A 12664-nucleotide genomic window follows, 5' to 3' on the forward strand; every position below is an offset into this window, starting at 1 on the left:
AAAGAACGATACCCAAACCTATTTACCGGTAAGATTTTCGGGGACGAAAATTTCTTAAGTGGGGGAGAGTTGTGACAGCCCAAAGTTGACCCTAGTCGGGAAGTAGTTTCGGGACCGCTAAACCGAGTCACCGAAATGTTTGAATGTGATACTTATTGTCTAGAATATGTAATTATGAATGTGTGAAAATTTCAAGCTTCAATTTGGTTGATTTCATGTGAATTTAGTCAATAGGACTTATGTGAGAAAATTCTAAAATGTGATAGGTCAATGTGTGAGGACCTATTAGTGCATGTGGACAAAGGGGGGACTTGCATGTCAAATTCCCCCCCTACTAGTAGTGGCCGGCCATGACAAGCATGGTAGACCAAGTTTGATGGCCAAGACATGTCATAGACATGTTTTGTTGGTGCATCATGGGTGGAAAAAAATAAAATAATAGGCATGGAAATTAAATAATGAAAAGGAGTATGATGATTACACAAAAAAAAAGTGTGTAGTTGATTCTTTCCCCCCCCCCATTGCCATGAGCTAAAGAAAAGAGAGGAGAAGATCTTTGTTCGTCCTTTTCTCACCTTCATTTAGCCTAAATTAGAAAGAAAAACAAAGAAAAATTTTCTCATCCTTTGGTTCATCCTTGGCCAAAAATTTTATGGAGGAAAGAAGAAGAAAGGTGAAGAGATTCGGCCATGCATGTAGCTAGGCTAAGGTATGTTTGATGATGTTCCATGAGATGCATGCATGTTTTAGTTGTTAGCTTGAGTTCTACCTAGCCCATGGTCTAAATCTTGCTATGTGATGGAAATGGCACTTGACCATGGATGCATCATTCTTGGTTGGTGTTTGATGTTGTGGTGATGAGGCATGAGGATGAGTTAAGATTCGGCCTAGGTGGAGGTTGTGTTAATGCCATTGCATGCAAAATATGAAGCTTGTTAATGATACATGTGATGATGGCTTGATGATTCTTGAACCTCCTTTTTAGCATTTTTGTGTGAGCACATATGTGCATTGGTTGCTAAATGGAGAAGAATCGGCTAGCAAGATGTGTGCTAAGGCCGAATGTAACTTTGCATGTTAATGAGCAATGCATGTGTTAAATTGATGAAAAGGGGGAGGATGCTTTACTAGTGTGTATATGTGTGTATTAAGTGTTGAAATCGACCCCAAAAATAGACATGCATATTCGGCCAAGGGGAAAGAAATTAGCTAATATGTTGTGTTGATGCATGATTTTTGCATGTATGAGACTTTAATGTCTAATGTATAAATATGGGCTAAGTGCCTTGTGTTCATCTTTTTGATGCCTAAATGATGAAATCAATTTATTTGTTTAATTAAGCTCAAGAGCAAAGGGGAAATAAATCCGATAAAGGGAAGGAAAAAGTGGTTGAATAGCTAGCGGAATCGTTCGACAACACCCGAGGTAAGTTCTTGAGTAAGAGAGCTTAAATTACGATCTGATTAAATCATGCTCTATGTGAGGCTATTGAGCCGAATGTGCAAGGACGATATGTGCCTTGTGTTTGAGTTTCGCAAATGAAAATGAAATATGAATGTGCCATGAATTATTGTTAGATGTGCATGATTAATTGAATGCTGTCCGGGCTAAGTCCCGAAGGCTTTGTGCTAAGTGAATATATCCGGACTAAGATCCGAAGGCATTTGTGCGAGATACAAATTCCGGGTTAAGCCCCGAAGGCCTTTGTGCGAGATACTAAATCCGGGTTAAGTCCCGAAGGCATTCGTGCGAGTTATTAAATCCGGGTTAAGTCCCGAAGGCATTCGTGCGAGTCGTTAAATCCGGGTTATGTCCCGAAGGCATTGTGTGAGTTACTAAAACCGGGCTATGTCCCGAAGGCATTTGAACGAGGAGCTATATCCGGTTAAATCCCGAAGGTACATGATTTGGTAATGAATGAGCTTGCTGTAAAATTCCAGCGAATACTCGAAAAACATCCCAATATGGGGATATGTTACGTATGTGTTGAATTTAATCGAGCCCTTACAAATAAATGTTCGCTCAGTTGATAAACGAGCTACCGGCCTTCGGCTAAGTTAGTCTATTGTGTATGTACATAAGGGTTGTTAATGTTGTGAAGCAAGTTTGATATCGGTAAATTGCGTATTGTGAAATATTCCGTTTAGCTAAATGTGTGTTATTCTTTGTTTATGCTGGAATTCCTTGCTCAAAACTTACTAAGCATAAATTGCTTACTCGTTACACTGCTCCTCTGTTTTATAGAGTTTTGGTTCTCCAGCTATCGGACTCGGGATCTTGAAGTCGAAGTCGCCCACACTATCAAAGGCTCTTTTGGGTACTATTTTGGTTGAATTTTGATATGGCATGTATAGGACTACCCATTGTTGTTTTTCGAGTACTTTATGAAATGTATAAGTGTACAGCCATGCGAAAATGGCTTGTAGAAGTGGAGTATGGCATTAAACCATTCGTGTTTATGAATGTATAGATGGTTTCATGATGTAACTATAGTTGGAATGGAAGTGTTGAGCAAATGATCAGCCATTGGAATGGCTAAGTATGATCATATGTGGGCATATGTATGACAAGGCCCTAGTTGGTCCATGAAACCCCGAAAATAGGTAAGGTTTACTTTGAAAACAGAGGCTGACAGCAGCAGTAGTGTGGATTGGAAAAATCACAAGAATTCGTAGGAGTGGAATTAAATAGTGAATAAATTATGTAATCGAACCTTGATGAATCTACTTTCATATGAAAGTAACGAAACAATCATATGAACAGTACAGTAAGAGATATTCAGGTTCTTGTGGAACAGGGCCAGAACAGTTTCTGGATTCCCTGTTCCGACTTTGGAAATTCACTATAAATTGAACAGAGATAATTAGGAGTCATACCATATATGTATGGATTCCTCTCTGAGTCTAGTTTCCATAGAAAGAAACGGCATCAGTATTGAAGCTCTGTGCAGAGAGATATCCAAGTCGTAATGGGAAAAGGTCAGTGTAGTCGACCCCTGTAACAAGGGAGACTTTGACTAATAAACTGTACTAATTGGCCCGACCAAAAATTCTAGAAAAAAATACATAGGTGGGGACATGAGTCTAGTTTCAGGGAAAAATCACAAAACTGATTTTCGAGTTGTGAAACTCAGGATATGATTTTTGAAGCGACTAGTACTCAGACTGGGCAGTGTCTGGAAAAATTTTTCAAAGTTTGTTAACATCTCGTGTCCGACTCCGGTGTCGGTCTCGGGTTCGGGGTGTTACAAGGGAAATAGAGTTTGGTATTGATTTGATTCCCGGCATTGCACCTATTTCAATTGCTCCATATAGGATGGCCCTGACGGAATTAAGAGAGTTGAAAGTTCAGTTACAAGAGTTGACCAACAGGGGCTTTGTGAGGCCGAGCTTTTCACCTTGGGGTGCTCCCATATTATTTGTGAAAAAGGATGGTTCGATAAGGCTATGTATAGATTATCGACAGCTCAACAAGGTGACAATAAAGAACAAGTATCCTTTGCCAAGGATTGATAATCTATTTGATCAATTGAAGGGAGCCACAGTATTTTCAAAGATAGACTTGAGGTCCGGTTTCTATTAGTTGCAGGTTAAAGAGTCAGATGTGCCTAAGACCGCCTTCAAAACGAGGTATGGCCACTACGAATTTGTTGTTATGCCATTTGGGTTAACAAATGCTCTTGCTGTGTTTATGGATTTAATGAACCAAATATTTCGGCCATATTTGGACAAGTTTGTTGTGGTGTTCATTGATGATATTCTGATTTATTCAAGAGATGAGGCAGAGCATGCCGAGCACTTGAGAACTGTCTTGTAGACTTTGAGGGACAAGCAGTTGTATGCCAAGTTCAGTAAAAGAAAATTTTGGCTTTGTGAAGTCGGGTACACATTGTTTCGGGAGACGGTATTAGAGTTGACCAGAGTAAGATTTCAGCCATTATTGATTAGAGACTGTCGAGGAACGTGACGGAGGTCAGAAGCTTTTTAGGCTCGACATGTTATTACGGACGTTTTGTTAAAGGATTTTCAATGATTGCTACTCCAATGATGAGGTTATTGCAAAAGGATGTTAAGCTCGAGTGGATAGAGAAGTGCCAATAAAGTTTTGAGAGACTGAAAGCGTTGTTAACTGAGGCTCCAGTGCCAGTTCAACCCAAGCCAGGAAAGGAGTTTGTGATTTTTAGTGATGCATCCTTGAATAGATTAGGGTGTGTGCTTATGCAAGAAGGCAAAGTGATAGCTTATGAATCTAGACAACTAAAATCGCATGAGAGAAATTACCCGAGACATGACTTCGAACTAGTCACTATTGTATTTGCATTGAAAATTTGGAGACACCATTTGTATGGTGAGACATGCCAAATATTTACCGATCACAAGAGTTTGAAATACCTGATGACTCAAAAGGACTTAAATCTTAGGTAACGGAGATGGTTAGAGTTGATGAAAGATTACGAGTTAATAATCGACTATCATTCGGGAAAGGCGAATGTGGTTGCCGATGCCCTAAGTAGAAAATCCTTGTTTGCTTTGAAAGCCCTGGATGCTTGGTTAGCTTTATCAGATGATGGTGTCGTTGTAGCAGAGTTGAGAGCTAGGCTGATGTTTCTCCAAGAAATTTGTGAAACTCAAAATAACAATAATGATTTACAAGCTAAGAGAGCTCAGTGTGAGACGGGTTCTAAGTCTGATTTTCGAATTGATTCTGATGGTTGCTTGATGTTTCAAGATAGAATTTGCATTCCTAAAGACACCGAGTTGATTCATAAGATCTTGCATTCCTAAAGAAAATGTATAACGACTTGAGGAAAATATATTGCTGGAATGGTATGAAGAGAGATATTTCCAAGTTTGTTACGAAATGCCTCATTTTTCAACAAGTGAAAACAGAGCACCAAGTACTTTTAGGATTGCTACAGCCTATCATGGTTCTCGAGTGGAAATGGGATCAGATTACCATAGATTTCATAACGGGCTTACCTTTGACACCAAGTGAGAAAGATGCAGTGTGGGTCGTTGTTGATCAATTGACGAAGTCAGCTCACTTTATCCCAGTACGTACCGATTACTCGCTTGATAAATTGGCTGAGTTATATATTTTTGAAATTGTGAGGCTTCACGGTGTACCCTTATCGATTATATCGGATAGAGATATGAGGTTTACCTCGCGATTTTGGAAAAAGTTGCAAGAAGCTTTGGGCACAAGATTGAATTTTAGTACAGCCTTTCACCCACAAACTGACTGTCAATCCAAGAGAGTGATTCAAACCTTGGAAGACATGTTGAGATGTTGTCTTTTAGAATTCCAGGGTAGTTGGCAAAAGTACTTACATTTGGTTGAGTTTACCTATAATAATAGTTTACAGATGTGTTTAAAAATGGCACTTTATGAGGAATTGTATGGTCGAAAGTGCCGAACTCCATTGTATTGGATGGATCTCAAGAAAAATCAAATTCACGGGGTTGACTTGGTCAAAGAAACTGAGGACAAAGTAAAGGTAATTAGAGATTGTTTGATGGTGGCTTCGGATAGGCAAAAGTCTTATGTGAATTTAAAAAGAAAAGAAATTGAGTATCAAGTGGGCGGTAAAGTGTTTTTGAAAGTATCCCCATGGAGAAAGATTCTGAGATTCGGTAGGAAAGGCAAGTTGAGTCCTCATTTGATAGGACCTTATGAGATAACCGAAAGGATAGGACCAGTAGCTTATCGGTTGGCCTTTCCAACCGAGTTGGTAAAGATCTATGATGTATTCCACGTGTCTATGTTGTGCCATCATAGATCAGACCCCTCACATGTGATTTCACCGAAAGAGGTTGAGATTCAACCAGACATGACTTATGGTGAAAAGACGATCAAGATTTTGGCTCGAGAAGTCAAACAGTTGAGAAACAAGAATATTGCTTTAGTGAAAGTGTTATGGCATAGGCATGAGATAGAGGAGGCTACATGGGAGCCAGAGGAGGCCAAGAGAAACCAATACCTGCATTTGTTTACCGGTAAGATTTTCGGGGACGAAAATCCCTAAAGGAGGGAGAATTCTAACATCCCAAATTAAGGCCTAGTCAGAACAGTAGTTTCAAGACCACAAGTCTGAAATAAAAATAACTATTTTATGACTATTATGAAGTCTATAATGTGAAAGCATGCTTGTGTGAAAATTTCATAAAGAAATTCTATGTGTAAGATGCCTAGTTGTAAATTAGGGACCAAATTGAATAAGTTGCAAAACTTAGGTTCTAGAAGCTTTTCTAAATTTTTATGAAAAATCTTCCAAGTTTTTCTAAAGTTCTTGGTTTAGTCCTGAACCACCGTCGATGTATGTTTTGGGCTTTGTAGGCCCGCAATAGGGATGATATGCATGTGTATGCACAGTTTCGTATTCAAAGAAATTTTATGGCTCGACTTTGTGTGTACGTTTCATTTAAGTTTGGTAATGCCTAGCATCCTGTCTCGGTGTCGGACACGGTAAGGAGTGTTACAATTCCATTTTCATACTATACCAAATCATTACGCCAAAATCACCAACCTCACATAACTTCTAAATGTATTTTCATCACCTTACCATCAACTAAATCATGTCTTTCAAACATATCAATTCATCATCTATAAATCATACCATACATGCCATTTCTTAAACCATATTATTACCACATTTGCATTCCAAGCCAAAACACAAATACATAACATAAGCCAAATACACATTTTATACCAACCATGCCAAATCATAAGGCTACATTATAACCATCAACCAAAATCATTAATAAGCCATTTCAAATGACCATATACATTTCTATAAAAAAAACCATATAAAAAAGACCATGGCCTATACATGCCATAAGACCAAGCCATAAGGTGTAAAATACAGAAAATTAATAGTCGGATAGTGTGATGTGATCTCCATTGACTTCCAACCCAAGCGAACATTCGAGACACTATAAAACATAAAAAAATAACACAAAGTAAGCTTCACACCTTAGTAAGTTCGTATGTGAGCCTAAAATGATCACAACATTCATATAGCAATTCGAAATAGATAAATAATTAACATTTAAAGCATCAATTCATGAGCTAACATCAAATTATTCATGTCCTTGTTCGCAAGTTCTCAACTTCGTATGACTCGATACTTGAGTAGTTTTCCATACATGCCTATACTGATACCTTTCTATTTATCACCCGTACTCTTATCAAACCTCTCTGGTTTATAAGTGCTAATGATACAAATTAATCAATTTTCCGATGCCATAGTCCAACTATGGTCTTAACATACATTGCCAAGGCCCTACCGTGGTCTTTCTTTCACGTGCCATAACTCGATTATGATCTTATTGGTCGATTGCCATATGTATATTTAGTTTAAACAACTATTATTCATATCTCACATAACATTCAATATATACTTCATTATAGTCAAATAAACACATTTTGACCTGAAACATACTAATACTCAATTCTTTCTTATTTAATATACATAATACAATATGAACTCACCAATTTACTTTCATTCGATTCTCACATAAGTTCTGTATGTACCTGCATTACTTATTCCAACCGTACTTTAATTCTCGTCTTGACTATGCCCGTTGAATCATTCAATATTTCACACACTAAGTGGCATTCTCAATATCTCGCACACTAAGTGCCATTCTCAATATTTCACACACTAAGTGCCATATTTGATGTCCTACACACTAAGTGCTGTACATAGCCGAAGCTATCTCAAATCGCACACTAAGTGCCAAATTTAGCCGAAGCTACACCGAACCGCACACTAAGTGCCATATTTAGCCAATATGTCATCAAACATAACAATATTCACGTATATACAATTTATACGATATCAAAGCATTCAAAGCATAAATATAACAATGCTTATTGCATACAAACTTGTTAAAATGACGGAACAGATTGACTACTCCGATACTTTGTTTTCTCCCGTTCTAGATCTGAATCTCATTTTTCTCAATCTATATAATGAAAAAATGTACTTATTTAATCATTAATTCATTCAAGTTAACACAATTTACATATTTTGGAAAAATTACACTTTTGCCCCTATTATTCCACATTTTTGCAATTTAGTCCTTATCACATAAAATCACAATTTCATGAAACTAAGCTCAAACCCAAGTTCGCCAAATTTTCCATATATTACTATCAACCCATATTTTCAATTTATTTCACATTTCAACCCCTCAATTTACACTTTTCACAATTTAATCCTTATTTGACATTTTTACCAAAAATCACTTAACAAAACATATTAATCTATCAACAATTATTCATTTTCCATCATCAACTCTCAAAAAAATCAAGCTATCATCAGTGGGAACTCATAAATTTATCATCAAATTCAGAAATTAGGGTACAGGCTAGCTAGAACACGAAACAACAATCACAAAAATATAAAAATCATTAAAAACTGAGCTCGAAACATACCTCAATTAAAGACAACAAGGGCCAAACCCTAAATTACTTCCATGACTATTTCTTTTATCTAAATTCAGTGGTGAAGGAAATTAACATGATTTTGGCTTTTATTTTAGTTAATTAACTCATTTTAACCATTTTACCATTTTAACCTTTAACAACATTTAAAATTTCCATCATACCAAGCCATAGAATTCCAATATCAACATTTATGGGATAATTACCACTTAAGGAGTCCCACTATTTAATATCACAACATTTAATACCTTTAACTTATAGAATTTAACTTTTACGCTTTACGCGATTTAGTCCTTTTTTCGAATTAACCACTCAAATGGTAAAATTTCTTTACGAAAATTTCACACAACTCTAATATCATGCTGTAAATATTAAAAAAATAATAAAATAAATTTTTCTATGTCAGATTGTGCTCCCGAAAACACTATTTTGATTAACCCTAAAAACGGGATGTTACAACTGTCCCCCCTTAAGGATTTTCGTCCCTGAAAATCTTATCAGAGAATAGATTAGTGATTTGTTTTCACTAGCCTCATCAATTCCTTACATAGCCTCAATTTTCTCAACTTTTCAATCTCACGAGCTAAGATCCTGATATGTTATTTGCTATATGTCAAAACAAGCTGAGTTTCTACTTCTAAAGGAGATATTATAGATAAAGGATCTTATCTGTATCATCACTTCATATATATAAGAAACACATTATGGATCTTCTCAAGTTCTGACGGTAATCTCATACGATCTTATTCCCTCAATAATCTTATACAGCCTGATAAATCACGAACTCAACTTCTCTTTACAGATAAATTGAGAAATTCTATTTTATTACTACTCAGATAGCAACACATGCTATAACAGTCTTGAAAACATTTGATGATCAACATTAGCTTGTTGATAGATCAGACAGTTGGATACAAAGTCAAAAATATCTCGTTTCATGCTCATTCATTAATACAACTGTCTCAGATTATTGTACATCATAGTACTCCTCGAATGAACAAATAATTACCACTATGAGCCATATGTAACAATTGTTGCATAATCTTTGAAATTCTCAGTGCATGAACTCTATATTAAAACAACAAACAATCATCGATTCCAATTTGAAAATTTTAAATCATGAGTTAGTTTACGTTGAACCCCTTTTTAACTTGTAATACATCGATACATTTCTGAATTTCACAAATTTGTTGAATGCTTTTAACTCAGCTAATATCTATCCATCATCCGATAAGATCAATCGCGTATTCATAACTCATAAAGCACATAAAGGTTTCCTGTTCAGAACATTCGTGATTGTAATCGTTTTCTCTGGGTGATAATCAATTTCTTACTTGTATTCTTTCAGCAATTCAAGCCATCTTCATTATTGTAAATTCAGATCTTTCTGAGTCATTAAATACTTTTAACTCAAGTAATCATTAAAGTCATCACATTACTCACCAAATAATCAATGTCACTAACTATTCAACACGAATACATTATCAATCATCTCTAATTCATATGTCATATAATTCTTTCCATGCAGCTTTACTATATAGAGCATAAGCAATCACTATTCCATCTTATACTAGAACTCATTTCAAATCATTCAATGATGCATGGCTAAAAATCATAAACTCTTTACCCGACGCAAGCTGAACTAGAATTGATGCCTCAGTTAACAATGTCTTCAACTGTTTACCACTTTATTAATAAGTATCATATCGTGCAAACTTTACAAGCATGATGATTTCTTTAATCAAAACAACTTTAATTTACAAAAACATTTCGTAATAGGACCGTTCCAATAAATATAATTCAGTATCACGTCTTCTAGAATATAAATTCTTCATTCAGACTATCGCTCAATTAACTCGTGAACGTACAAAATTTATTTACAGACCTGGGGATAAACTCAAATACATATAACTCCATTAACCTTTCAAGCAAATAACTCAAGTCAGACTAAAGCACTGAATCAATCTTGGCCATCAAACAATAACTTTTCAAAGAAATCATTTCTTCTTGTTATAAGGATAACCCAAACGTAGCATTTATCACACTTTCTTCTAAATACAATCAATGATCTTTAAAAATTTGCATAACTCAAATGAAGCATAACAATCCCGTTTTAAATTCATTGACATATATCCAGATTTACCTGAAGAAAGATAACCATTATACAAATTGAACTTGATCTGTTATCATTTATACTTTTACTGATGTCAACCCTCTCATGAAAATTAAAAAAGGATTATATTAACAAACTATTTCATATATTAATTATCGAAGCCCTGCACTATATTGAAGCCACTTTCATCAAATAAAAATCATAATGCCATAGTAAGACCAATGTCTCAATCTTATAAATAGATATTGTCCCAATTGTTAATAAAGCATTTTGAACAAAAAAGAAATTCGAATATGATTTCAATAACAATCAGTGCAGAAACATAACCTCTATAAATCTGATAATTATACCATTGTACTCCCATGATCAAACCAGAAAATATAATCATATTAGATATAGTCATCCCTGTCAACAGAGTATCTCTTGCAAATAATCACATAGAATCATAATAAAACCGAGGTAGCAAAATTTCAAAATATTGAGCTATACTGAATTTATGGAAATTACAACCCATATAGAATGATAAAGATCTCGATGATATCTCAGAAAATTTCTAGAAGGAAAAACGTCACTCATAAGGACTAAAATCTACAACAATAGAAGCAATATAATCTTCATGTATATTCAACAAACTAATAACCAGTATAAACAAAATACTAGCATCATACGAATTTTACTGTCGACTTTACTATCAACACAAGGGAATAGAATACCAAAGAAAGATAAAGCAATGTCGATCATAACTCAAACAGACCAACAATACTTTCGTCTAATAATATGTTTAGCTAATGTTCTCATACGATAAGAATTCCTTATGAAATTAAACAGTCACATATACTTCTGAGAATAAATATGCACATAGAATGCCCAGAAGAAGCCATAGTAACTGCCCGACTATAACCACTGCATTAGCTATCATTTCAATTCAAACATGATTCCATTGTTTATTTTTGACATCAATAATCTCACATTATCTCATCACTAGTAGAAATCAATTCAAAAGAACTTCCAATTAATACGTTCTTTAGACATCATACTTGAATATTTTCGTCTCATCGAATTCAATTTCTTCTTTAACAGTGACTTTGCATATTACGAATAGCTTTCAACACGATCCAATATCTTTCCTGTTACTGTCTTCGCTTGAGGAATCACTCTCTTATCTGATCACAGTACTAATCCTTCAATCACAAAACTCTATAATTCTACACTTGTAAGCTTATTTAACCTATGTAATACGGATTTCATTACAATACTTTACCGATGAGGGGGTGAGGATTGTAAAGCCTAAAATTTTAACTCTCATGTAAACATGTACATCACACATACTATTATGAATAACCAGTTCATTACTAATTCCACATTCTTAAAACATTTAACAATCATTTACTTATGATCACTTTTGTACTTAACACATAGCTCATACACTAAATCAAATCATTAATTCACAATCAAAATGTTCACATAGCAATCATGGACCAAACATCCCAACTCATATACTCATATAATTATAAAATTTATTAATAACAGAATATCATGCACTCTAATTCATACCTTTATGAGTTTCAACTCATCACAAACACATTTTCATTCAAACGTTTAAGTGTAACATTCTATACTATCAAAATTAGCTCGGTTGGAAAGCATATTTGTCTAATTAAAATAATTCTCGTCAGAATTGGGAGATATCACACTATCACATGTTAAATATGGCATGTATAGCTAGACTCTCACACGCTACGTTAGTCCTAGAATCGACTAAACCGTAGCTCTAATACTAATTAAATGTAACACCCCTAACCCGTATCCGTCACCGAAATAGGGTTACGAGGCATTACTATATAACACACCTCATTCACATATATTTATACATTCATACTCAAAATCCATTCAAATCGTTCACAATGTCTCTTGTAAGGCTCTATGAGACCTTAAAACATGCTTAGAAGTGGTTCGAGACTAAACCGATAACATTTTCAAACTTTGAGAAACTTAGAAAATTTTCAAACATATAAGGGTCACACGCCCATGTGAACAGACTGTGTGTCTCACACGGTCACCAAACACGCCCGTGTCAAAACAAGGCATACATACTGACTTGT

The sequence above is a fragment of the Gossypium hirsutum genome, chromosome A06 (genome assembly GCF_007990345.1).
Source record: "Gossypium hirsutum isolate 1008001.06 chromosome A06, Gossypium_hirsutum_v2.1, whole genome shotgun sequence".
Lineage (NCBI taxonomy): Eukaryota > Viridiplantae > Streptophyta > Magnoliopsida > Malvales > Malvaceae > Gossypium > Gossypium hirsutum.